Here is a 26,528-nt window from a genome sequence, read left to right as displayed (position 1 = left end):
AGTCACACCCCCACTAGCAGTTAAAAGGAAGAAGCAGCTGCAAGCTCACATCACTCTGAGAAGCACAGAGCAGAAGACAGAAGCCTGAAGATGATGAATGAGACTTCATCGAAACGTTGCCTAGATACTTCCAATCTTACGTGGGAGAAATCCCTAATAACCAAACATATATATATATATATGGCTTGTGGTGCTGCTAATCAAACTGGAGGCCAACTGTGTGCAAATAATCAAATAATCCATTTGTGTGTAAATAGGTGTTGCAGAAGTGTGTTAGAATGTTTTATTTTGTTACATGCAAGCCCAGCACTTGGATGAATTTAATAAATAAAAAAAAATTAATTTTAAAGAACAAGGGTTAAAAAAAACACCTCCAAATGTCACTGTTTGGAAGACTGAAGCACAAGCAACCTTATTTAAATCTAAATGGTTGGATAAATCTACTGTATCCTCGAAATAGCAAATTAAACAAGATCAGAGGACAATAGTTCAGTGATTCATTTCAGGGAGTGATAGATTTACAAAAGCTCTTATAAATATCAGCTGTCAAGAAAATAATTAAATGGTTACTAATTTCATAAACACTTTCATAAAATTTCCACTATCCATTTGGAAAGCAGCTCTTGCAGAATTTAGTCCAAGGGCGGACTGCTTTGGGTTGTGCAGCAACAGCAGAGTGTGACTACTTGCTATGTTCCAAATAGTATCAGCATGTGTGTGTGTAAATATTCTTACAATCAGTACAATTAATTTTGTAGATGGTGAAAAAAATCTAAGGCAAATTAAGCTGAACCATATCTGTATATAGTTTCACTTGCATGTGAAAATACACAAACAGCAATAACAAAATATCAGGAGCTGGTCAAGGATGGTGGATATTGGAAGAACATTCTTAACTGGTAACTAATGTTCTAAAAACAAATTATGGAATTATTTAAAGTTAGATACTTATACATGTTATTTGTTAACAATTCAAATCTTATGCTGAATTATTAGAACTAACCTCACAAGGATGGAAGGCTGAGTCAACCTTGAGCCTCATCAGGATCTAATTCCAGGCTGTGGGCAGAAGTTGCCTGCAATACTGCATTCTAACCACAGTGTCATTGGGGCTCAGTGTCAAGATCAGAAGTGAGACGAGAAATAGAAAAAAAAGAAAAGAAAATGATTAAAAAACTTAACAGTTCTACTATCGGCAGTCTATGGTTCTTTGTTTGTTATCAATATTGGTGATACATTTACAAATACATCTTATTGCAAATATATAATTATGATTTACATTTTATGTTATTTGCTAATATATTTTCTATTTTTGTTCTATCCAGTCATACCAGCATTCCCAGCTTCTATAATATTCTGATGTTTCTTTTTCCTTAAGTGCTAAGGTTAACTTGCCCATCTCTGCACAGGCTCTGCACATCTTCTGTGTGTTGTGTTTGTTTGATATTTTGGTTTTGAAATCAATAAAGTTTTTTTTTTTTTTAAAAAAAGAAGTGAGACGAGAGAGTACTGCTCTGTACTGCATTAGTGAGGCAACACTTGCAATTCTTTGTATTCCTTTTGAAATGGGGAAAGACAACATAATACCCATTTTAATATGGTAACTCATTTTTTTTTTAATGATTTATATGCAACTTTCCATAGCCCAATTTTAGGTGTAGGTTGTGGGGTTTTGATCAATAAATGAACAATGCACATTTCAATGCTTCTGCAAGTCTTGATAATAGACTCAAATTATTTTAAATTTCCAAAAACAAAACCTGGGAAGGAATGGTGAAGAAAAACTGAACTACCTGACATCTTGAACTACCTGAGATCTTATCTTCCTCCCCGTAGATGCAGGATTAATACAAGAATCTTTGCATCCTCCACACTGGCAAATATCACTTATGATAGGTGTTGGGAACCCATCTGCCTAGCTTAATGAACATTGCCCTCCACATTATTGGGAAAATCTAATATTCTAAGAATAGAGCAAATATTCCCATGAAGATCATGTCCTAATTTCTTGTCCATTCTATGCAAGACTTCAAAGTGATTTAATATAACAGCTCTTTGCTATTTACCCAACTAAATCAGAGATTGAACATGGCCTTTTTTTATTTGGGGACAATTTCGACGGAGCTGCAAAATTTTGCTGAATTGCCACTATACAGTATGTATACTTTATTTATTTTTTTTCTTTTTAGAAAAAAAATACTTCTGTTGAGCCTATGGTCCCTAACTTGTTCCGCCACAAGCTGAAACCCCTCTAAAGATCATCCCATCAATTTAACAATTGCAGAACTGGCCTGACAATGTGGATAACAAGCTAGACTTAAGGTCCTGGAGAAATTATAAAACATTATAGCTTTTTGAATCAGTATAATAAGATGCTACAATGAAGCAATAGAATCTGATAACTGCATCATTAGAAACAGCTCATTTAAGACTTGAATGCATATTTATAACTAAAGATATATAAATGTAGACATGCTTCTTAATAGTTTCAAGATGGGTTTGTAATTTTTCTTTTAAAAAAAGCATTAAAATACCAAGAAAATTTCAGTATTTGTCAGTTCATATTACTGATTACATTGTAGAGAAATGGTCTGAAGAGACTGTTGGAAACACTTATAGCATGAAAATAAATGTGTCCAGGGCCTAGCAATACCACAAGTGGGAAAACTGGTTTCGCTCCTAGGTAAACATAAAATGGGCTTCTTTTTAATTCTGCTAAATTTCCACAGAAAAGGTTATCAATCAGAAAGCATGGCTTTCTTGATTCAAATGCTTGCTTTGCTTTTCTAAAGCTTGTATTGGGCCTTGGATAATTCTTAAATGTATGCTAAAAGGCAAAAGGCACTTCCATTTACTATTTCTCAAAATGATTAGAGCTTGTAAAGAGAGTGCATTTTGTCTGTGGGATTATAAAACAAAGATGTTTTATATAATTTGTAATGTCTGGAACTGCGCCGCTTGCGGTCTGATCTAAGCATAGGACACAAAATTGTCTGCTACAACGTCTTGCCTGTCAATGACTTCTTCAGCTTCAACCACAATAATACATGGACAAATAATCGATACAAACTCAAGGTAAACCGCTCCAAACTTGATTGCAGAAAATACAAATTCAGCAACAGAGTGGTCAACGCCTGGAATGTCCTACCCGACTCCATTGTTACAGCCCTACAGTTTCAACCTCAAACTGTCTGCCATGGATCTCACCCCATTCTTAAGAGGTCCTTCAAGGAGATGTGCATAAATGCACCAGTGTGCCTTATTGTCCCCATTTATCTGTATTTACTTCCTTTGTTCATGTTTAGGTTCATACTTATACTTGTTATCTTGTACATGTTTGACAACAAAAAATAAAATAAAAGTCAAGGGAATGCCATCAGCAACCAAATCTCTTGTCTGTGTGACCAATATGTTCCTCCTTGTAAAAAAAAAGAATAGTTTTTAGGTTCAGTGAATCATTCCATGCATGAGGACTAGTGTGGTAAACTACAGCAGCATGAAATATTCCATTATTGTACTGTCTTTTTGCTTGTGACTTTATAACTTGTTTTATACATCAATTTACTGCAGTTGAAGCTGTCAGAAAGAAAAAACAATAGTTTTGGAAGGTGTTGAATGTCAAAAGAAAGGTCAGGAGAGTTGATGCTTGAAGACAACTTGATTGTTGGAGACCCTGGAAATTCAGGGTCATTATGACAATCAATCTAAATGTATTAAAGCCATTTAAAAATAATTATGGAGAGCAAATATATGCTAATGTCCAAAAAGTCTACTTGGCACCTGAAATATAATATGTAGTCAGAAACTGAGGAAATATAATTACATTAATTGATGAATTTATTTATATTTGAATAGGGTAAAATGTGATGATTATATTAAGAATGAGATCTCTGATCATAAGTGGAGAGCCAGTTTGGTCTACTGGTTAAGGCACTAGGATAAAAACCAGAAGACTTTAAGTTCTAGTCCTGCCTTAGGCATGAAAGCATGACTTTGGGCCACAGCCACTCTCTATCAGCCTACAATGTCAGGTTTGGGCAACAAGACAGTTGGTCAATTCTTGTCACAACAAATGAATAAATGCTTGGTTGAGCTGGGAAAAAAATATATAGCAGATCTTGCACTTGCAGGAAAATGTTGGGAAGAATTTGTTTTTTTAAAAAAAATATCTGTTCATAAGTAGAAAAGCAAGAAAGCAGACAACATGTAACCATTGTTCATACATAAAGTTTTCCAGTACCACTATAAATAAATAATGGAAAAAATATTTCACAGAGCTGTTGGAAATGTTTGCACTCTGTCCAAAATATTGAGTTTCTTCCAGGTTCAGGTCCCTTTAGACTTTTGAAATCTGGTCATTCATTACTACATTTCTCTAAAGAAAAAAAACAACAGCAGAAATCTAGAGAGAAAAGGGAAAACAGCATGGCAGACACATGATACATTTGGAAATATTAGAGGTTTACTCCTATTGCAAACCTTTGAATCAAAGTGACTGAATTTGATATTTATACAATATTGTTTTATTAATGAAATAACTTTTTAATGATATCAAGGACTTTCTCCATGGAATTAATGCTGTTGAAATGTGTTTTTTTTTCTTTTTGATGTATCTTACAGAAGTCTTTGAAATCAAGAGATAATACTAAATAGTCACAATACAAATATAAGAGAGACAGAGAGATGTGAAACTGGGCATAACTATATCTGGTGAAATGAGTTGTTGTAATACATTTATTTAAGATTCTGGTGAAAATACTTGGTGGTATACAAATCATGATTAATATTAACCTTAGTATTATTTCACACCAAACAAGTCAAAAAGCAAATTTACTAAATAAAGAGCACTTATACTTCTCTTACAACTTTTCCCAAGTTATTCATAGCATAGAATATGTAGCTGGTCATTTATTACATGGGCTGGCAATTTTTTTTACAACCAGCAGCTGCATTTATTTTTTTCTGAAGCTTCAAAGGGCCAAAGAAAATCCAGTGATCATATGAAAATTCCATTTAAGGTGATTAAGGTTTATATTGTTCCCTCGATACTCGAAGTGATAAAAGAGGAGGTAAAGATGAAGAAGAAGGTATCAAATGCCTCAGAAGATCCAGGTAGTTCAAATGGGTATAAAGATTTATTGCAAGCTTAAGTTCTCTCCAAGAATCTGAACAACTAATGGTACAAACAAATTGGTGGTAGTTAAGAGATAACAGTGCAAGCAAATTGGTGATAGGTAACAGTCAATGGAATTTAAGGCAGATTGCACTTAGATCTCTTATGGATGTGAACTCATGACTAATGACACATTTGACCCCTCCCACTGTCTCAGCTTAAAGAAACTTAAATGGACTCCAGGGGATGGTAGAGGACAGGAAGGCCTGGAGGAACGTTTTCCATAGGGTTGCGATGAGTCGGACATGACTTCACAACTAACAACAACAACAACAACTGTCTCAGCCTGGTCATCTCTTATAGAAGGTTTATGTTGGCTCTTCTGCAGGAATTTAGGAAGCTTCTGACTCATATCAAAAAGGTGCATTAATGGTAGCTAAATATATATTCTGATTATTTTGCAAAAAGAGAAAATAACTCAAAAGATACTACTAAAAATAAGTACCGTGTCAATGAATTTTACTGAAATCTTTTTAGGGAATCTTGCCCTCATCATTGTGTATAGTAATCCAACTGGCAAAACTCTGCAGTCTGCAAAGACAACAGTTTTGATGCATTACATATGAATGAGTCTTACAATAGCTGAAAAATGGCTAAGTGAAGTACAGAAGATCAAGAGGCGGTAATTGACCCGAGGTCTCTCTGAAAGTATCACAGCTCTATAGGGAACTGAACCTACTTTCTTTGATTTAAATCCAGCACGCTCTTCATCAAAGCACTTTAACCCTTAGCCCAAAGTATTTTCTGGGTTTCCAAGTCAAACTTCTATATTAGGTGAACAGAGCTCCCTAATATTATTTTTGTTGGTGGGGGATAGAGGGAAGAGGGGAAAATCATAAAAAGATAATAAGAAGGACAAGTTTAAAAGAACATAAAAGGCAAAATTCATATGGTGTTGTTGCTATGGCACTTCCTATGAACATTTTTTTGCAAATGAAACACATCTGTTGTCTGAAGCTGTGATTCCTTTTTCCTTCATTTTAGATAAAATGTTGCACGCTGTTTCAGAGGCATTTCTGGCTGCTATCTATTGTGTCATGGCGCAGCACATTGCAAATATAATAGCTGGTTATGATTTTAAAAAAACATATTCAGTCTTTCTTTCTCATGTGAAAGTATTATTCTCTCTCCCTCTTCTCTTTTCTCGGGAACTTCTTATTTTAGGATAAAAAAGAACTGAAACATTTGATTCATTTTACCATTGTACCTTTCCTTTTAAACCAGCAGTTGAAGACTCTTTGCCAGAAATTCAATGTTTTATGTTTCAAACCACTTGTATATCTTTTTTTTTTTTTAAAGTCACAATGATCTTAAGAGGGTTTTTTTTTTCTTCTCCCTTCCCTTCAGACAAGTATATTAAGGCTTTCAGAAGTTCAATATAGCTATTTAAATTTGATGGATGGGGAGACAATTGAAATGAATGATTTTCCTTCTAATTTCAGGGACACAATCTTAAAAATATAATAAGCTTCATGCTGGAATCCAAATATATTTATCCCTCTTTCAGATTGGACAGACTTTTTTACAAGAGATAAGAATTCTATAAAAAGTCTAGTAAAAAGAAGAATGAGGACTGACATGAGAGCAGTAGCCCCGCAATATTTGAGGGGCTACCACAAAGAAGAGGGGGTCACATTATTTTCCAAAGCACTTAAAAGGCAAGACAATAAACAATGGATTGAAACTAACCAAGGAGAGAAACAACATAGAACTAAGGAGAAATTTCTTGACAAGGAGAAGAATTAATCAGTGGGATTGCTTGTCTTCAGAAGTTGGAGATGCTCACTTGATAGTCACTTGTCTGAAATGGTATAGGGCAGTGATGGTGAACCTTTTTGTTGTGGTGTGCCAAAAGTGCATGTGTGCCGGCACCCACAATGCAATGCACCCCACCCACCCTGCACATGCACATGCAACACACACACACCCTTACCTGCACTGCGTACGCGTGCATCTCCTGGCTGATTTTCGGCCAGTTTGAGGCCTTTTTTGCCTTCCCAGAGGCTTGAAGGAAGCCTCTGCAGCCTGGGGAGGCCGAAAAAAGGGCCCGTTTTGTCACTTCCGGTATTTCTGGAAGGCCCGTTTTTCGGCCTCCCGAGACTGCAGAGGCTTTTTTCGAGCCCCCAGGAGGGCGAAAACAGCTTCAAATGGGCTGAAAATTAGCTGGGAGGCGCATACATGCGCAGTGCAGATGAGTTTGGCGGGGGCTCATGTGCCTACACAAATGGCTCTGGGTGCCACCTGTGGTATGTGTGCCATAGGTTCACCATCACGGGTATGGGGTCTCTCGCTTGAGTAGAGGATTGAACTAGAAGACCTCCAAGGTCCCTTCCAACTGTTTTATTCTGTTACTGTTAAAAGTTGTCTTCTCTCTTTCCATGCCATCCCTGCCTTGATTCAAATGCTGAGCTTTTTCTGAAGAAACTTAGCATTTACTTGTGCGCTTGAAGGACTTCTAAGTGACAATAGAACTGATGATAGTAATGACAGTAAGAGAGGAAGGAAAGTGCTGTTATTTTTGTGGTAACAATAAAAACAATTTCAAAGCAAACTATTTCTTTTTTTTTTCTTTTTGTCATTCCATCAGAGAATTCCCCCCACCCACCCCCCGCCATTCTGCACTTTACTACATTTCCTGAGGTTGAAACATGGCATTTTTATTGCCTGTTCCTGAAGTTTGAAAGAATCTATTTTTACTTTTACCAGGGGTTCCAATGTAAAGATGTTTCCTTCATGATGAGCTTTGGAAGAATAAGTTGAAACTTCTAAATAATGGACTTTCTGATCTTAGGGAGACACCACCTGTTCTGGTTGATCAGTCTATATAAAATAAGCCTCTTCTTTCACTCCTGCCTTCCTTCCCAATAAAGGTATTTTTGTGCTGTGGATGGTTTTTGCATTTCAGTTTACTTACCTCCATCGATTTCTTCTTCTTCTTCTTCTTCTTCTTCTTCTTCTTCTTCTTCTTCTTCTTCTTCTTCTTCTTCTTCTTCTTCTTCTTCTTCTTCTTCTTCTTCTTCTTCTTCTTCTTCTTCTTCTTCTTCTTCTTCTTCTTCTTCTTCTTCTTCTTCTTCTTCTTCTTCTTCTTCTTCTTCTTCTTCTTCTTCTTCTTCTTCTTCTTCTTCTTCTTCTCAGTTTTGACCACTATTTCAATCCAATTGCCTGGATTGTCCTCATCATTTGGTTCTTTTTTTTCTTCAGCCACTTCCTGTTCTGCTTTGAATTTTTGTGTCTTCTTTTGCCTACAGTTTTACTATGTTGGTCTATTTATTTATTTCTTCTGCTTCATATTCCAGTCTTTTTATTATGCTTGTTCAAGGTTCAAATCCAAAAGCACTGGCATTTTAGCATCTGATGACTTGCTGATCACAACATGACACTAAGCCATAGTTAAGGATTCACTGGATGTTGTCTCTTTGCATGTCACTCTTCATTGTGGCTAACAACTACTAAAATACAAACTGCAAAACCATAACAATTTAAAGCTAAGGAAACATAATACATTTTGCTTATTTTTTTTGAATGTTGTTAGAGTAAAAATTAAATGCAACTTCTTAGGGAATGTCTAGCTTTGGACCAATGAAAATAAGATACTTCTAGTCATTCACATATGAGATAGGTAACCATTAGAACACAGAATCCAGAAAGCTTCTCCTACAGTTCTTAACTTCTAAAGAGGTTTCTAAGAATGTCAATTTCTTAGATAGTCAAACCATAAGTATCCTGGATGATGGTGATTACTTATTTCTAACTTAGTTTCTTCTATATTCCTGGTGGATGTTGTCTTGGTCCTGATAACCATTTACAAGATTGTAAGAGGCACTCCACTTATGAAGCCTACATGAGATTAAAAACGAATGACTCTCTTCATATAAGGGCAACACTTCATGTCTGGGTGAGAGGAACCAAAGGTAGTCAATATTAAGATGAAAATAAGCAGAGGGCAGTAAGAGACAGATTCATTCAAAATTTATATTGCAGGTTGAATAAATTTGTTTAAATGCATGAGTGTTCCCGACACAGGGAGTCTAATCTGTGCTGAAAGGTAGAGCCATGGAACTTTGGACTAGGAAGTGGTCCAGGGAACTTGAAACTTTGGACCATGGAACTTTGGACCAGGAACTGTTTCCTTGAATGATGATTCTGATCCCTAATGCCTCTGGTAGATCATTTCTTGGATTCTACCCATGGATTAGTTTGAATAAGTCATAGTGTCTCTGCAGGGCTGATTTGTTTGCTTTCTTAATGACCCTGAAATCCTCTGCTTTTTTTGGAGGGGGGGCGCGTGTCAGAATGACTGATTGGAGCTGTGAATTTACTGGCCGGATGCCTTTCCGGATGCCTATAAGGGGTTTACAGCAGATAATTACTCATTGTGCCCAAAGAGAGAAATATCTGCTACTACTTCAGATCAAACTCAGAGCACCCTGATTGTGAAGTGAAAGCTCCATCTTTAGGCTATCATAATGCTCATAGGACTGATTTGATATCCCCTCACTATTCCCTGTCTCACTTCCTGGAACAGAGTTCTTTTCCAGCAGTTGACTAGCAATTAGCACAATCATCTTGGAGCCAACATGTTTTTCAAAATTGGATGTTTTTTTTTGCAGGGTTTTTTTTTTCTTTTAATTTATTCTCTACACTACAGTACTTTCACTATTCAATTTGGAAATTATTATTCCAGGTGACTCTGTCTGAAACTACTTTTGGCTCAGTTCTTTTCATTTTTAAAAAGAAACCAGTAAAAGGTTATGTCAGGCTTGTACAATGCTCCATGTTATGTCTACATGTTGTTAGGGATAACATTGTTTACCCTAACTGGTTTGGGTAAAAATAATAAATATGGTATCATGGTTTGTTAGTTAAAGTGTGTGTAACTTTAACTGCAGGAATGTAATTAAGGGTGTGGTTGTAAAAACACTATATAAGAAGCGAGGCAATTGCAGCTCTCTCTCTCTGGCTTACTGATCCCTAAGTACTGGATGGATTGATGACTGCATTCTTGCTGGAACGGGGAGAGAAAAAGGAGTGTTGATTTTTCTCAACGGAGAGAAGATAAAGATTGGACTGATTTATTGTAAGTGTACTGACATTGGCTATTCAACACGGACTTTGCAAATAGAGTATCCCCGACAAGACTTGACTGAAATTGATATATGACTAATGGACCGTTTATTTTGACTATGCTATAATTCTTAAATGGAATAAACTATATTTTTGATAGAACAAGCGTATCTATATTTTTACTGCATGTTAACTAGAAAACTTATCTCACACATTTACCTGTCTTCCTATCTGACTTCGCTGCTCATTCTGTTTAGTTTGTTTTCCTTAACACCCGTTGGGGAATCCAGGGTTAACACATGTGATGAGTTATGATACTTGATACTGAGACATTCTCATATCCAAACTCATGTTGAGTGAAAAACAATGGAGCTGGTGATGGATGATTACAATTATATTTTACACATACTTTATGCATACAGAATCTAACTTTATATGTCAAAATTCTGGGATCTAATTGAACTTCAAAATCAGTGCTGTGCTCACTTTAATGAAGGTTAAGAAAATATTTATGGATAGCAAATTTTGAATTTTTTAAAAAATATACACTGAACATTATATTAAATAAACCCTTGATAACAAGTCTTTATAGCAGTGGTCCCCTCCATGGACATCTGGCAGTGATGGGTGGCATTGGGGGTTGGGGGGGTTCATGCACACAACCTAGATCCCATGCATGAGAAAATGAAGCTTCACACACTTGCCAACTACTTGTACAACCTGATTCCCAACAAGCCATGGACCAATGCTGGTCCACAGAGTGGAGTTTGGGAGCCCCTGTTTTAAAGGGATACAGTATAATTGTATTCGAGGACAAAACTTTTTCAATAGTGATTGAAGTATAACATGTAGAAACACACAGGTGAAAAAACAGCAAATGTGAAGTTGAGTTGAGGCATATGAATATACATTATGTACCCAATAGGTACAATAATATACTAGTAGCTGACAAAATAAATCACATGCCCTTATGTATTTAAAATATGTATAAACTGTTTCTTATATACTGTTTCTAAAGCAATTTACAATAAATATAATTCAGGATAAAAATACTAAGTTCATTGCCATTGGCTTCTAAATATATATATATATTCTGTGACATTCTTGAACTGTAGTCTATTTTGTCAGTAGAATTGGTGCAGGCTGGGAATATTTCTGATTCCAGATATAGAAACCATCAGGGTCAGTTTAAAAATTCTCATTTATTCTACTCTTTCTTTAAAGACCTGGTTTAGCTTACACATGACATTTTGTGATGTTAGAACAGGGTGTCAGCAGCGTATAGGTGGCTGCCCTATTAAGTAGATAAGACGAAAAGACTGACACTGACACCAAGTACACCCAAGGCTATCTTTGTTAGAACAGCTATTGTTATCAGAATATTACATGTCTGAATGTAATATTTCCTCCCTCCCTCTTTTACCTTCATCTGAATTGGGAATAAGGGGCTGTCTGAGGCATTTTCATAAACCATTTTTTCCATCTGGGCTCAAACTATGTTTATCTAATTGCCTTGGTAACAAACCTTTTCCCTGTTGTCAAGGCCATCGTCTATACTCCCATTAATTTTTTGACCACTCTCACATAAAGATATTAAATGGCATTGAAGACAAGAGGCATCATAAAGAAGGATCACCAAGAACTGATCACCAAGAACTGAACAAAATCTGTCCCTCAGATAACAGGGCATCAGAATATTATCAAACCTCAATTTATTTGCTCATTTTAGTACTATTTACCACAATATCCTCCTGAGCCAACAAATAAATGGAGGATTGGTGTAATCAGCTTGGTTGGTTGATATTATTTTACATGAAGAGGAACAGAGGCAGTATATAAAAGCTTTGCTTTCTCTGTTCCTCCTCATATAAAAAATATATATCAACCAAGCAAGCTGACTCCATGCTATAACCGTGCTAAACTTCTAATCTAGATAACAAATAGTTAGATGTAGCCTTTCACTTCTGGAAATGCAAGCCAGCTTTTTCTGAGTCATCTTCCCTTCCCTTCCTCTCCTGATTCCTGGTTAGAGATAGAGGAGGAGGAGGAGGAGGAGGAGGAGGAGGAGGAGGAGGAGGAGGAGGAGGAGGAGGAGGAGGAGGAGGAGGAGGAGGAGGAGGAGGAGGAGAAGGCAAAAAAGGAGGAGGAGGAAGAGGAGGGGAGGAGGAGGAGGAAGAGAAAGAGAAGGAAAGACAAGATCAATTTATAAGAAAAGCTATAAATGTAATTATTTCTCATCCAAATCTGCCTAATAATAATAATAGTGATTGCCAAAATTAATGTTGTATTCCTGGAATTGTTTGCCGAAAATATGGGAGTAGGAAGTGAGCAGCTTCCATTTCTGATCAATTCATGCAGCTGGATGAGAAACAGAGATACTACTTAATATTCCGAGCACAATAAAAGAGGTAGCAAAATAAGATATGTGCTACTGACTCAATAACAGCATCTGAACAAACACAGAAATGCTCCACATTATTAAATTTTCTCTCCATCAACACCCAATGATAAGGCATTAAGCTTCACTACTGTGAGTGCTCTTCTTGCTGAGGCACAGATGATGTTATTAGGAGGGAAATTGTAAGGGGTCTCCAAAGGCTGTGAAAGAGATCCTTGAAACGGGAGGGGGCATTTTGTCTCTCTTGTTCTGCGCATCCACTGTGGATTTCAAAGTTAAAATTCTTTAAAAGTAGTTTTTCTTAGCTGAGTTTTTTGTTTTTTTAATGTTTAAATCAAGTTTCTTGGTTTAGCAAAAAAAATGTTGATATCCAGGATGCCCTTTGATACTATAATTCAGTTTAAAGTTTATTTATGTAGCATGTGCTGATGCTACATTTAGCCAAGAGACTACACTGCTACTACACAGTAGTTGTTTGGCTGCCAATGATTGCCAGTCCATTCTGTTCATGCTCGCGCACTATCCAGAGTGCACCACAGAGGACAGATCAGCTCCACACTCATAAGAAACAAGCAGGATCCTTCTGTGTCATTTGGGGCTTTCTTTCACCACTGATGTCACCTCACAGGGCAGGTCCAGCACCAGCAAGGACTGACTGTCCACATGAAATGGTGTCAGGTTTCCCACCAAAGTGGTACCTATTTATCTACTCACATGTAGCATGCTTTTGAACTGCTAGGTGGGCAGAAACTCAAGCAAATGACGGGAGCTCATTCTGTTTCGTGATGCTAAGATTTGAATCATCAGATTAATGATAATCTCCAGCATCTTGAAACCACTGACTTTAATCTTAATTAGTTTAAAGTAACCCCAAGTAACGAAATAGAAAGCAGATAACAAGATCTAGAGTTGCATTTTGACAATTATATAGAAAATGTGATTTTACAATAATATTGTCAGGTCCCCTAGATCCTTGTCAGGATGCTGCTATTCTGGTGGGGGGGGGACCCTGAGTGCACCCCTTCGTTTATAGCATTTTTTTTCCTGATGCCTATGTAATCTGTACTTTGATTTATCTTCTTGGGAGTGTAAGGGTTAAGTTCCAAAGCTTTCAGCAAGAGGCGCCTGGGAACAGCTTCTTATCACCTTCTCAGCCTGCGATTCTCAAAACACAACTTCGCACTTGTGGATTGGCTCACTCAACATCGGACTGAAGGGAGGGGTTTCTAAGCTTTATCCTAACCAAACAGCGCAGGAGTCTTCAGATCCTGTTTCTTTTGCCTTGCAATCCCTTTCTTTCAATAAAAGGCTCCTTGTGAAATGTTAATTGTATCAAGAGCTCTACTTTCTTGAACAGAGATGAGAGGTAGTTCCCTACAAATATGTTTTTAAAATGTTTATTCCTTGATATTAAATGTCTATCCCTTGATCAGGGTTAAGGCCAAGACCAAGATTTGGCTGATACCTTCTTGCTGATAAAGAGTTAGGGGCTTTTCCTGTCTACATAATGAAATTATTTATAATGTTGAAGCACTTTTTTATTCCCTATTCAAACCTCGTATGGGATTCTCAGCAGGGGTGGGATTCTACCAGTTCGCACCTATTTGCTAGAACTGGTTGTTAACATTCTAAGCAGCTGAGAAAAGTAGTTGTTAGAAGAAATTACTGGCCTAATCCTGTAAGGAAGGCAAGAAGGAAACATTCTGCTGTTGCTTACAGAAACTGCCTCTCCATTAACCCTTATTACATTCTTGGTAGGACTAGACTTCTTGTCTCAGGAACTTCTCTGGAGTTTTTCTCTCCTCCTTTGCTGGTACTTTGCTTGTGTGGAGTGACCATTCAAAGTTACAATGGCACTGAAAAAAGTGACTTATGACCATTTTTCACACTTACAACTGTTGTAGCATCCCCACAGTCATGAGAAGCCAGGCGAAGAGATGCGTGCCTCGATGTGAGTGATATTGAGTTGGCCATGCCCAGCCAATAACATGACCACCAAGCCACATCCACCTGGTCATATGACCACCAAGCCATGCCCACCAAGTAAGCCACGCCCACAGAACCGGTTGTTAACAATTTTGAATCCCACCCCTGCCTTGTTTAATTTCTTCTGTAGCTGCCTTAGAGCCAAATGAGATTAGATGCAGAACAGAGAAATCGCAAAAAAGAGGGATCTTTGGACTACCCCAGCCAGAAGAAATTAACTTATCCATGAAAAGTAAGAGGAGCTAATGATTATCCCCAAAGGTTGTATATCACACAAAATCCCTGGTGACAGTTTTTCATTCAAGCTGTTTCAAAGAGGCAAATAAAGGAGGACATGTGAGGTAGCGAACGTGTAGTGAGATTCTCATAAATTTTGATGGAATGTTTTCAAAGTGCAATGTATCAGAGTGGGCATAAAACTAAGTGCCAAACAACAGAAGACTTTAGCATTAAATAGATTAATAACAGCAGGAGCCAAAGTGTTCCTACTGCAGCTGGCAAACCTGATGGTTGGGCTGGTGATATTTCGAATGTGGGCTATAAATTTGTGGATCTGACATACTCTGTAAGTAGAAGATTGAAAGTAAATGCTTCAACCCCTTTTCTTGGTCAAATGGAAAGTCATTGGGTTTTTCCCCCCCACTTATATCGACAGCATCTCTTCCATTTTTACTTGTTGGTTCCTCAGTACAGCAACATTCCATTAATGGTCATATGCTGGGACAAGAGCCAATTTAAATTATGGATAAAATAGTAGTGGCATAAGCATAGAGCAAAAAGATCAAACAATAATTTAAAAGTGAGGGTGCAATTCCCATTGAGATACAGATTGTACAATTCCATTAAGATAAAAGTCAAATAAAAAGTTGAATAAAAGGCAACCAAGGATATTTTTTTCTTTAACATGCTTTTCCACAGAAAATGGGTCTGAAAGGGCACTACTGGCCTTTAATTTGCCCTGAGATACCTCATGAAGCATTATAATTAGTCACAGTAAATATTTATCAATAAATGAAGCAGCTAATTTATTCACATGGGATCAAGTAAAAAAACTCTTATAAGTCAGGGAAAGTAACATAAAGGTCCCTATCACACGGATTGGAACAGTTTTATCCATAGTTATTTAAAAAATAGAGGGAAAATTTTTAAAAATCTGAAAAGCTGGTCATATGCATAAATGAATAAATCAATGTGGGAGAAAGGCATTTTGCATTTGATATTAGAAGATCTACCAGGATCAAATCACCTCTGAATGTTTTGGTAATTTGTTTAATTGAAATAAATTTGAGGATCTCCAAAATAGCAACACATGCCCAGTGAAAAGAAGGAAAGTTCAATAGTCAGTAGCAGGGGTGTGATTCAATCAGTGTAACAACTGGCTCACTGAGCATACACTTTGCGTGTACATGGGCACTTTGCATGTATGCTCTACCTTTAAAATGCCCATTTTCAACTAAATTACTTACCTTCTACTGCAGCCTTGGTGACTAAAACATCTGAGGCACAGCAAACTGCTCTGCTACACGAATCAGCTGTGATAAAAAATCAAGAAAAAAGCACAGGAAAGAGCAGGGGCAGATGGGCAACGCCAAATGCTCACAGGAACTATTGGTTCCCCTGAACTGGTCCGAACCGGTAGAATCCCATCCCTGGTCAGTAGGGAGCTACATTATTAGACATACATAAGCTAAAGTCACACAGAAGTAGCTAATTCATGTCCCATATAAAATCTAGTTTGTCTGGGATTGAATTTTTAACTAAGTGATTTAAACACACACACATGGAAAAAAAAAAGGAGAGTTGTTGTGTTTTTTAGCTTGCATCAATTTTCCTCAGTCTATCCTATCTGCTGTAATAGTTTCTCCTGTCCCAAGAGAGGCTTACATACTGCTGTTCTGTGCAAAAGACCTTATATGAACAGTGATCTCATGTGAATAACAGAGTTGAAAGGGCCCTTGGAGATCTTCTAGTCCAAACTCCTATTCACGCAGGAGACTGTATATTATTTCAGGAAAATGGTTGTCCAATATCATAATCTTTTAGAAGCCTCCAGTTAATTGAACACTCACAACATTTGAAGGCAAGCCATTCCACTGATTAATTGTTCTAACTGTCAGGAAATTTCTTCTTAGTTAGTTCTAGGCTACTTCTCTCCTTGATTAGTTTCTACCCATTGCTACTTGTCCTGCCCTCAGTGCTTTGGAGAATAGCTTGACTATTGAAAGAGTTCTTTATGGCAACCCCTGAGATATCGGAACACTGCTATCATGTCACCCCAACCCCTCTTTTCATTGGACTAGAAATACCCAATTCCTGCAAGTGTTCTTCATATATTTCATTCTACAGTCCCCTAATCATCTTTGTCTTCTTCTCTACATTCTGTATCAACATCAAAACTAGATCCAGTATTCCAAGTGTGTTCTTACCAAGGCATTATAAAGTGGTAGTAACCCTTCACATGATTTTGATTTTATCCAGGGCTGGGATTCTACTGGTTCTATAGAACCCCTTGTTAACTTTCTAAGCAGTTCAGAGAACCAGTAGTTAGAAGCAATCTCCTTTTGTTTTTTTCTACCCTTATTACATTCTTGGCAGACAGCCTAGACTTATTGTCTCCGAGCTTTGGGGCTTGGCATTCTTAAAGGAGAAGGGTTGTTTTAAGATTTTTACACTGCTGTTGGGAGGAAATACTTCCCTGGACAATCAGCACTTTGAAGAAATAATTGAACAATGAGCAAAGCTTTTAGTGAAAGGGAAAGAAGACGAGTGACAGTCAGCAAGGCTTCTTGGCTAGCTAGAAAGATTAACATTCAAATGTGAGTTTATATACCCTTTCTGAGTTTTGGTCTAAAACTGGTTTTTGGTGAAGGTTAATTCTGTACTTGGTGATGTTTAATCCTGTGTTTATTGATGGGATAATTTTCCCTATTCAGCTTCAACAAGCAACAGCTACTGTTGTGATTTAATTATTTGTATTGTGTTTGAATTTTTTCCTGCCTCATGGCTTCTTTTTCTATCTGGGGAGTGGGTCTTTCTCACTGTTTTAGTACTATCTGGCACTGTCCTTTTGGGGTATACTTCCAAGAGGCAGGATGCAAGCTTGGCAATGATTTTTTTTTACTCCCTTTCTGGGGGAATGTGACCTTTCCTTAAATCTGGATGATTTCCTTAGGATATCTTGTGAGGTGAGTAAGACCAGCTGGTATTTTTAATGGTGCAAATGGATCTAAGGATTGCTTTTCCTGGGTCTGCTTTTTCTGGAGAGCTTAAATAACCTCTCTACTAAAGGGTTTCACCTTATGAGCAAGAGTTGGCTGCTTGATAGTTATCACTGCATTATAACTATTTTCATTCCTCAAGATGTTCTGGCACCCTGCCTGATTTGTAACTCTGGCTTGCAGGTATTTTTAATCTAATGATTGGTATTTGGGGAAGCTTTTTGCAAGCAAATAAGCTTTTTGTATCTTTGTACAGATAATCCTTGACTTACAACAGTTCATTTAGTGACCATTCAAAGTTACAATGGCACTGAAAAAAGTGACTTATGACCATTTTTCACACTTATGACCATTGCAGCATCCCCACTGTTATGAGAGGCCAGGCGAGGAGAAGCACCCCTTGACATGAATGATGTTGAGTTGGCCACACCCATCCAGTCACATGACCACCAAGCCACACCAACCAGCTAAGCCACGTCCAGAAGAACCAGTTGTTAAAAAAACTGAATCCCACCCCTGACTCTATCCCTCTGTAAATGTAGAATGAATTGTGTTTGGTGATTCAAGTGGTTTACAATATCTAGATTAGATTGGACACATTCTTTACTGAACCACAGTCCAGATCCAGGTTTACATAATGGTTACCATCTTCCTAATCTGTGCACACATTCACTCTCATATAATTGCATCAGCTCTGTTTTCCTCATGAAATTCCCAAAGCGACAAAATGTGCTAATTTCAGTTGAAATAAATACCATACAACTGGAATTACCAGATCTGGCCTTCAAAAATCCAGTCACAAAAACAGAAGCCTTGAGCACAATACACTGGGGTTATTATCACATTTTCTATATCCAGATCTTACCCATCCCTCTAATGAGGTAAATACTAAATGAATTTAAGGGCTTTGATGATCACCAGGATAGTCCCATGGTTGCCATGGAGATCATGAAGATTAAGGTGACCTGAATTGGTGTGCTATCTACAGCCTTGGCTTGAACTCAAAATGTTATTATCAGCTATCAGGGATGCTGCTTAATCCATGGCAAATAAAATATGGAACAACATATTTTTCTTGACAATCTTATAATCTGTATTAAATCAAGCAATGGAATCAAGAAGAATCCAAAGTTGCTGAAAACTTATGAAAACCTTTCTCTCTCTCTTTTCCCCCCGATTTCTCTTCTGTGTTCTATGAACTATCACCATAAATGAGTAAAGCAAATGAAAAAATACTAAAACCAACAGTTATCATCCAAATTCTACTTCCAGTCAAGCAGTTAGTAAATTAATTTCTTCTTGTCAGCATCCATCCTTCACCAATATTCTCACAGACCCTTCCCATGGGAAGCTAAATTTAACAAGGTCATCTGAACTGCTGCCTGACCTGAGTATTCTCTAAAGTCATCTCTTGTCCAGTCTTTCACCTTTTCCTTTGTTATATTGTGTCTTGTTCCAGCAGTATCAAGGGAAGAAAAAAGTCAGGTTCCTATAGCAACCATTAAAGGTAGACTGTCTAGTTGTAAACCCAAGCTATGAAAAATTGCATCCAAAGACCGAAATATTTCCCAACAGGTTTACTCAGTGAGATCCACTTTTTTTTTTAAGGAGAACCTTTGATTTGCACATTTTTTTGAAAACATAACAACCACCCTTTCTGATTGAGTTAAGTAATTATTATCTTGCTTCTGTATCACATATAACATTGCCTCATCAGTTTCTATGGTTACTTTTGCATCACTCATTTGCTGCAAGGTCCCTTCTTTCACCTTATTGTTCTCCCAAGAAACCAGAAAAAAAAACTCTTTTATATTGGATGTGTTACTAGAGAGCAATTGTGTGACCATTTCTCATTTATCTACTATTTTTCAAAGAGCATTAAGAATGGGTATAATTGATGACTATCTCCACCAAAGCAACAGAAGGATTGAAATACTAGATACAAGCGACCACAATATCTTTCCATTTTTCTCCATAATCCTTTAATAAAATAACCAGTGTTTTTTTTATCAAATTAACAGAGTTGGAAGGGACCTTGTAGGTCATCCAGTCCAACCCCTCACCCAAGCAGGAAACCCTACACCATTTCTGACAGATGGCAGTCCATCCAAGCTTCCAGTGATGAGGCTCCCACAAGTTCCAAAGGCAAGCTCTTCTATTGGTTGATTGTTCTCACTGTCAGGAAAATTCTTCTAATTCTCAGGTTGAATCTCTCCTTGTTCAGTTTCCATCCATTATTCCTTGTCTGGCCTTCAGATGCTTTGAAAAACAGTTTAACCCCTTCCTTTCTGTGGTAGCTCCTCAAATATTGGAATACTGCTATCATGTCTCCCCTGGTCCTTCTCTTCACTAGACTAACCAAACCCAGTTCCTGCAACCGTTCATTGTATGTTTTAGCCTCCAGTCCCCTAATCATCTTGGTTGCTCTTCTCTGCACTCTTTCTAGACTTTTGATAAAGTTTTGATAAACCTTTCCAGAGGGTTGACAAAACTGTTTCTTTTAATTACAGTGCCATGATGTTGGTTGTTTTGACATCATGGTTCCTGGACACTATTTCTTATAGCTGCTTGTTATTCTGCTCATTTACTGAAAAAGGAATTCCAGTAATAAAATTGGTGGAAAATATCATTTGCCTAGTATGAAAAGGATCACTGCAATGTAATGTTTAAGGAACGGTATCTTTGGTTTATGATTCTGATGTACCACATAGCAATTCCATACATGTCTTTTCAGCATCAAACCATTCTTCAACCTTCTGCCACACCTACATCTGAGCATTTTTCTGCTTCAGTCTAGCTATATCATTAGCTTTAACTCTTCTTGTATTTTCCTCTGCTCTTGCTCAATACCTTAAGGAATATTTTATGGGTCTGAGAAGAAAATTCACAGTGACTTTCTTCTGGTTGTAAATCTTCCTTTGGGTCTTTATGCAAAATATTAGAGGTGTTGCCTCTTTGGGGAGTCATGTTTAGTTGTATCACTTCATTATGTATAGCACAGCAAAGCATCACAGCATAAAATGCAGAGGATAATCATCATTACAAGATAATGAATCCATGAAGATGGTTTCTTGATGGACTATTCTAATGAAGTGGATAAAATCTATTTAGCTAAAAGCCATCTGCTTCAAATATTTCTTAACCTACCCACTCCCATTGAATGACATAATCATATAAACGAATGAATGAATAGTAAAAATTAGGGATGCAATGCAATACAATACAATGCAATGCAACACAACACGACACAACATCCGATAAAATAAATTGGACAACTTACTCCCTACCCCCTTCAAGTCATGTTTATTTTTTTATTTTTATTATTCATTTATCAAATGTGAATGATGCTCATCTTGCAGTTTAAGATGACTCTGAATGGCTTACAACACAATAAAACATTTAGATGTAACAACAGTTATAAAAACAAAAGGTTACACAAGATTAAAACAGATTAAAACACAATGGCATGACAGTTCCTCAGATATCATTGACTTGAGCTATAAAGGGCTGTTATGCTGTTTCATTGAGGTAGTGGGGTGTTCCCAGAAGGGATGAGCAAGCAGTAACCATTCTGGGGATTGTATAGAAGAAGACAGAAGATCAGCCAAGATGTGAAAATCTCCCCAGCTACACAACTAAATCAAGGTGGCAACTATAGTTGAAAGCAGCCATGGGCTGATGATATTTTCCTACTGCAAAGGAAATGGCAGTAATACATCACTCCATTATTTAAATGATATAAAGGATAGACAAAATATAGTGATGACCAATATAATAAGAGATGATGGGTCCCTCATGTGTATGGCACTCAATGTGTTATCAAGAAAAGGTATTTCAAAACAGTAATGCTATTTATGATGAGGTCAGATTAAAAAATAAGTCATACTGTACAGTACACCAGTTAGGAACAAGAACTCTGGGGCCTACCCCTGCTCCAAAATGATGCCAAAAGATTTCCTGCTAGCAATTTCTACTTGTTCTAATATCAATATCAATAGCACTTAGACTTATATACCACTTCACAGTGCTTTACACCCTCTCTAACTGGTTTACAGAGTCAGCACATTGCCCCCAACAATCTGGGTCCTCATTTTACCAACCTCAGAAGAATGGAAGGCTGAGTCAACCTTGAGCCAGTGAGGATCAAACCCCTAGCAGTCAGTACAATTAATCTGCAATACCACATTCTTACCACTGCGCCACCACAGCTCATGATACAATACAAATAAAGTGGTACATAATTCCCCATTTAGCCTAGCTGTGAATTCAATTTTGTTTTATCAACCAAAAGTTAACTTACAACAGTATATTACTATTGTAGAATGTTTCTTAAAATCGTCATCATCATCAAAGAACAAGAAAAATCCTGTGAAGAAAGAGGAAAGATTTTCCAAGATAAAATAATTGTATAAATACTGTTTCTGCAATATTCATTAAATAATTATTATGAAAAGAAATGAGTAGAGAAATTGCATATTTTATTGTACAACGTCTTGTAATTAAAGGAAATCAAGTGACAGAAACAGCAAACATGAGGGCACGCAATGTAGCCTTCTGAAAAGTTTTGATTTTTGTTTCTTTTTCGTTGAAGGCAGAAGTTTGCTGGGAAACACAGTAAGCAATGACATAAAAGCTTTTCAAAAAATCCTAGGTAAAGTATGGAGGAGAGAAAGTAGTGCTTAAACAATTTGTCGAATGGTTTCCATAGCAGCTCTCTATTCATCACTTCATACACAAGCACAATTGCAAGATCAGACTGAAGTCTTCAAATTGCTAGTTGCAACCAGCAGACAAAATTATTTTCACTTCTGTTCATGCATATTTAGAAGCATGAATGTATAGCACAAAGCATACATGGCACAATTTGAGGCAAGTCAGAATCTTTAAACAGTGAATTCCTGATTCTGAGATGTATTTTCTAAAGATTTGGGACTGATTTTTTTTCTTGTTATCCTTTTGAATCCAGGATAAGGCCATTCTGGATTTCAGCTCATGAATGCTGATTAGGAGCAGCCAGGGTTGAACCCATAAAAGCTATAAAGAATTCACTTTTTTAGAAAGGCTTTGCAAAGCCAAATGAGAAAAAAAGTAACAAGAATGATTAGTTGGCTGGAGGCTAAAACATACAAAGAATGGTTACAGGAATGAAAAGAAGGATTAGGGGAGACATGATAGTAATGTTCCAATATTTGAGGGATTTCTTCAAAGATGAGGGGATCAAGCTATTTTCCAAAGTACCAAAAAGCAAGACAAGAAACCATGGATGGAAACTAGCCAAGGTGAGAAGCAACCTAGTACTAAGGAGAAATTTCTCAAGAGTGAGAACAACTAACCAGCTTGCCTTCAGAAGTTGTGGGTGCTCCATCACTGGAAGCTTTCAAAAAGAAACTGGACAACCATTTGTCTGGTCTCCTGCCAGAGAGTTGGGCTAGAAGATCTCCAAGATCCCTTTCAACTCTATTATTCTGTATTCTGTCAGAGATCCTTATCTTTTTTTGGATTTGGATTCTCTTCTTGGACATTTCTTCTACTTTGACACTCAGTTGGCTTTCTTTTGTTTCTGGATTTGGACAATCTCATTTTTTAAATTCATCCTGAACAACCTATTTTGTTTTATTCCACAGCACCCCTGAGTCTCTATCATTTGTTGATGTACTCCTTGAAAGTGGTGATTATATGCCAAAGGTCATATTGTGAAAACTGTTTGGATTTGTACCTTTCCTTTCTTTAGGCTATGTGGGAACCTGTGTGTGAGCAGTTTGCTATCTATTCTGTAATTATCCCTACATTTAGGCCTTTGCTCTTATAACATAATTCTTCCATTTCCTTGCACCAATAACCTAGTCTAATGGATTTCTGAGTGCTTCATCTCGTGATGTCCATTTACACAGGTGTTGCTTTGGTTATTTTAAGATTTGGCAAATATAGTAAAGTTCTAGTTCATTTTTGTTTCTTAGACTACAAAATCTGATTCCATTTTCCTTCTTAATATTTCCAACTTTGGCATCCTGTTTCCATCCACAAGCAATTGTTTAGCTTGCCTGTTCTGTTAATTTCAGACTGAATTTACCCATTAATCCTGTAAACCTCCTTTTTTGCATTACAACGTTGGGGCGTGATATTGAATAACTGTCATAGTTTAGAACTGTGTCTAAAATATAATTGAAATTACTCAGTCATCAATTGCATTGTACCTAAGTATTATTTTTGCTATATTCTGGATAGGAACACTGCTACTTCTTTTGTTTTCATTCACTGAGTTATAAGCACTGTGATCTGATTTCAAGTGTCCAATTCCAGACCATTTCAACTCAATGGTTCCCAAAACAGTCCATTAGTTTTTCACTGTGATAAGCTTTCCCATGTCTACACTTCTCAGCCTGTCTGTAAGGCAGCTTCTGGTTTTCTTTTCCTGCATGACAACATCAGCACTTGACCTCCTGAAGGCTTTACTGCAGCCACAATATAAATCCTGCTAGCACTTCATAAAGCCCCTAGCTCTTTCTCAGTGGCATGTCTAGTGCCATCTAACTTGAGGGATTCATCATTCAGCACTACATCATCAATCACTTTAACTTGTCTATTTGTGTGGTTTTCTTGGTAAAACACTGGGATGGTTCACTGCTGCTTTCTTCTGTGAAGTATGAAATGATCCCTTTGCCATTGTCACCATGCTTCTCTAGCATCTTCTTATATCACTGATATGAGATAACAGAATAACAGAGTTGGAAGGGACCTTGGAGGTCTTCTAGTCCAACTCCCTGTTCAAATAGGAAACACTATACCATTTCAGACAAATGGCTGTCTATACTCTTCTTAAAAACCTCCAGCGTTGGAGGACCTACAATTTCTAGTGGCAAGTCATTCCACTGATTATTTATTCTGTCAGGGAATTTCTCCTTAGTTCTAGGTTGGTTTTCTCTTTAATTAGTTTTCATTCATTGCTGGTTGATATAAGTGCCCTTTGGCTTTGACTGGCCAGCTGAGATGATATTTTGTTTGTGGGTATGTGTTTTTGACATAAACTTCCAGAATTCTTTCCTCATTCCCACCACTGCCACAATGAAGCAGCACAGTTAAACCTGAGTAGATGCTCTCATCACATTCTTAATATTAATATTTAGCAGTCAATCTTCAGTTCCATATTTGTGCAACATATTTCATAACACATTAACAAATAGAATCAAGGTCATGAAAATTGATACTACTACTTTATAATGCTCTGTTAAGACCCACTTAGCATACTGCATCTAATTTTGGTCACCACAATATAAAAAAAAGATGTTGAGACTCTGTATAGAGTGCAGAGAAGAGTGTCAAATATTATTGTGTGAGGTTGAAGGATAAAACCTATGAAGAATTGTTGCAGGAAATGGGTACGTTTAGTCTAGTTAAAAGAACATTTAGGGATGACATGATAGTAGAGTTTCAATATTTGAAGGGTGCCACAAAGAAGAGGGGGATCAACCTATTTTTTCCAAAGCACCAGAAGGCAAGACGAGAAGCAATGGATGGAACTGAACAAAGAGAGAAGCAATCTATAACTAAGGAGAAACTTCCTGACAGTAAGAATAATTAACCAATGGAACAACTTGCCTTCAGAAGTTGTGGATGCTCCAACACTGGAGGCTTTTAAGAAGAGACTGGACAGCTATTTGTCTAAAATGGGATATAGGATATAGGATATTGAGGTATAGGATAGAGGATATATAGGTATAGGATATTGAGCTGGGAGTTGGACTATAAGACCTTCCAACTCTGTAATTCAGATCTGTTTACTTTAGCATACATCTTATCTGAATCAACAAACACACAGTTAAACTTTTCAGATTTATACATTTATCAATCCTCTAATTAAAGGTTATTTCTTTTAGTCAAAATAGATGAAAATGTCTCAATCACAGCTAGTGCAAATGAGGGGTGACATGTCTTCCTTACAGTCTATGAAGATTCACAGTTATCTAGGTCATGGTTGTCCCAAAGGTGTTTTTCCAAGAGGCAACTGTAAACTAGATTTTTTTCCCCCCTGAAAATGTTTTGCTTTTCATCCAAGAAGCTTCTTCAGAACTGAAGAAGCTGCCTTTTGGAAAAGCACCTTTGGGACTATCTTCCTAAAATAATTGAGAAATAACATCAAATGTAGGGTCTCTAAATTGCTATAATAACTCTACTAAAGTGGTTCTTAACTTTTACTAGAAGGGAACCAAAATACATTTGGGAGCTAGCTTTGTAATCTGTATTTCAGGTTTAAATTAATGAAAGTATTTGTTGTTAGTTTATCTTACTATTTTTTTTTAAAAAAGTATAAACCTAGATATTTGTATAATATAATAAGAAATCCAATTAACAGTTACTTCATTATTTTTAAATTAACAGTAGTTTTACCAAACCCGTATTTGAGAAGGAACACAAAACTATCAATATATAATATAGTTCTTGTCTTTTTACCATCCTTTGTATATCAATACAAACCTTGAATTTGTACAAGCTTTGAAACCATGATTGTACAATTGAAAAACTTCATCTTAAACTATGTTCAACTTATAAATGGCTTTGAAGTTTGGATTTTGCAATTTCAAGTGCAGGAAAAATGTGCTTTATACAAATATATTGAAGGGAAGGGCATAATATCTAACAATAAAGTGACCATGAAGAGAAGCAAGTTCCTCTGAAATGGTATAGGGTCTTC

Source organism: Notechis scutatus, chromosome 5 (genome assembly GCF_049901735.1).
Source record: "Notechis scutatus isolate UNSWTSFEM ecotype Mainland chromosome 5, rNotScu1.2, whole genome shotgun sequence".
In the NCBI taxonomy this organism is placed as follows: domain Eukaryota; kingdom Metazoa; phylum Chordata; class Lepidosauria; order Squamata; family Elapidae; genus Notechis; species Notechis scutatus.
The sequence above is the reverse complement of the archived record's forward strand: the minus strand, read 5'-3'. Positions refer to the sequence as shown.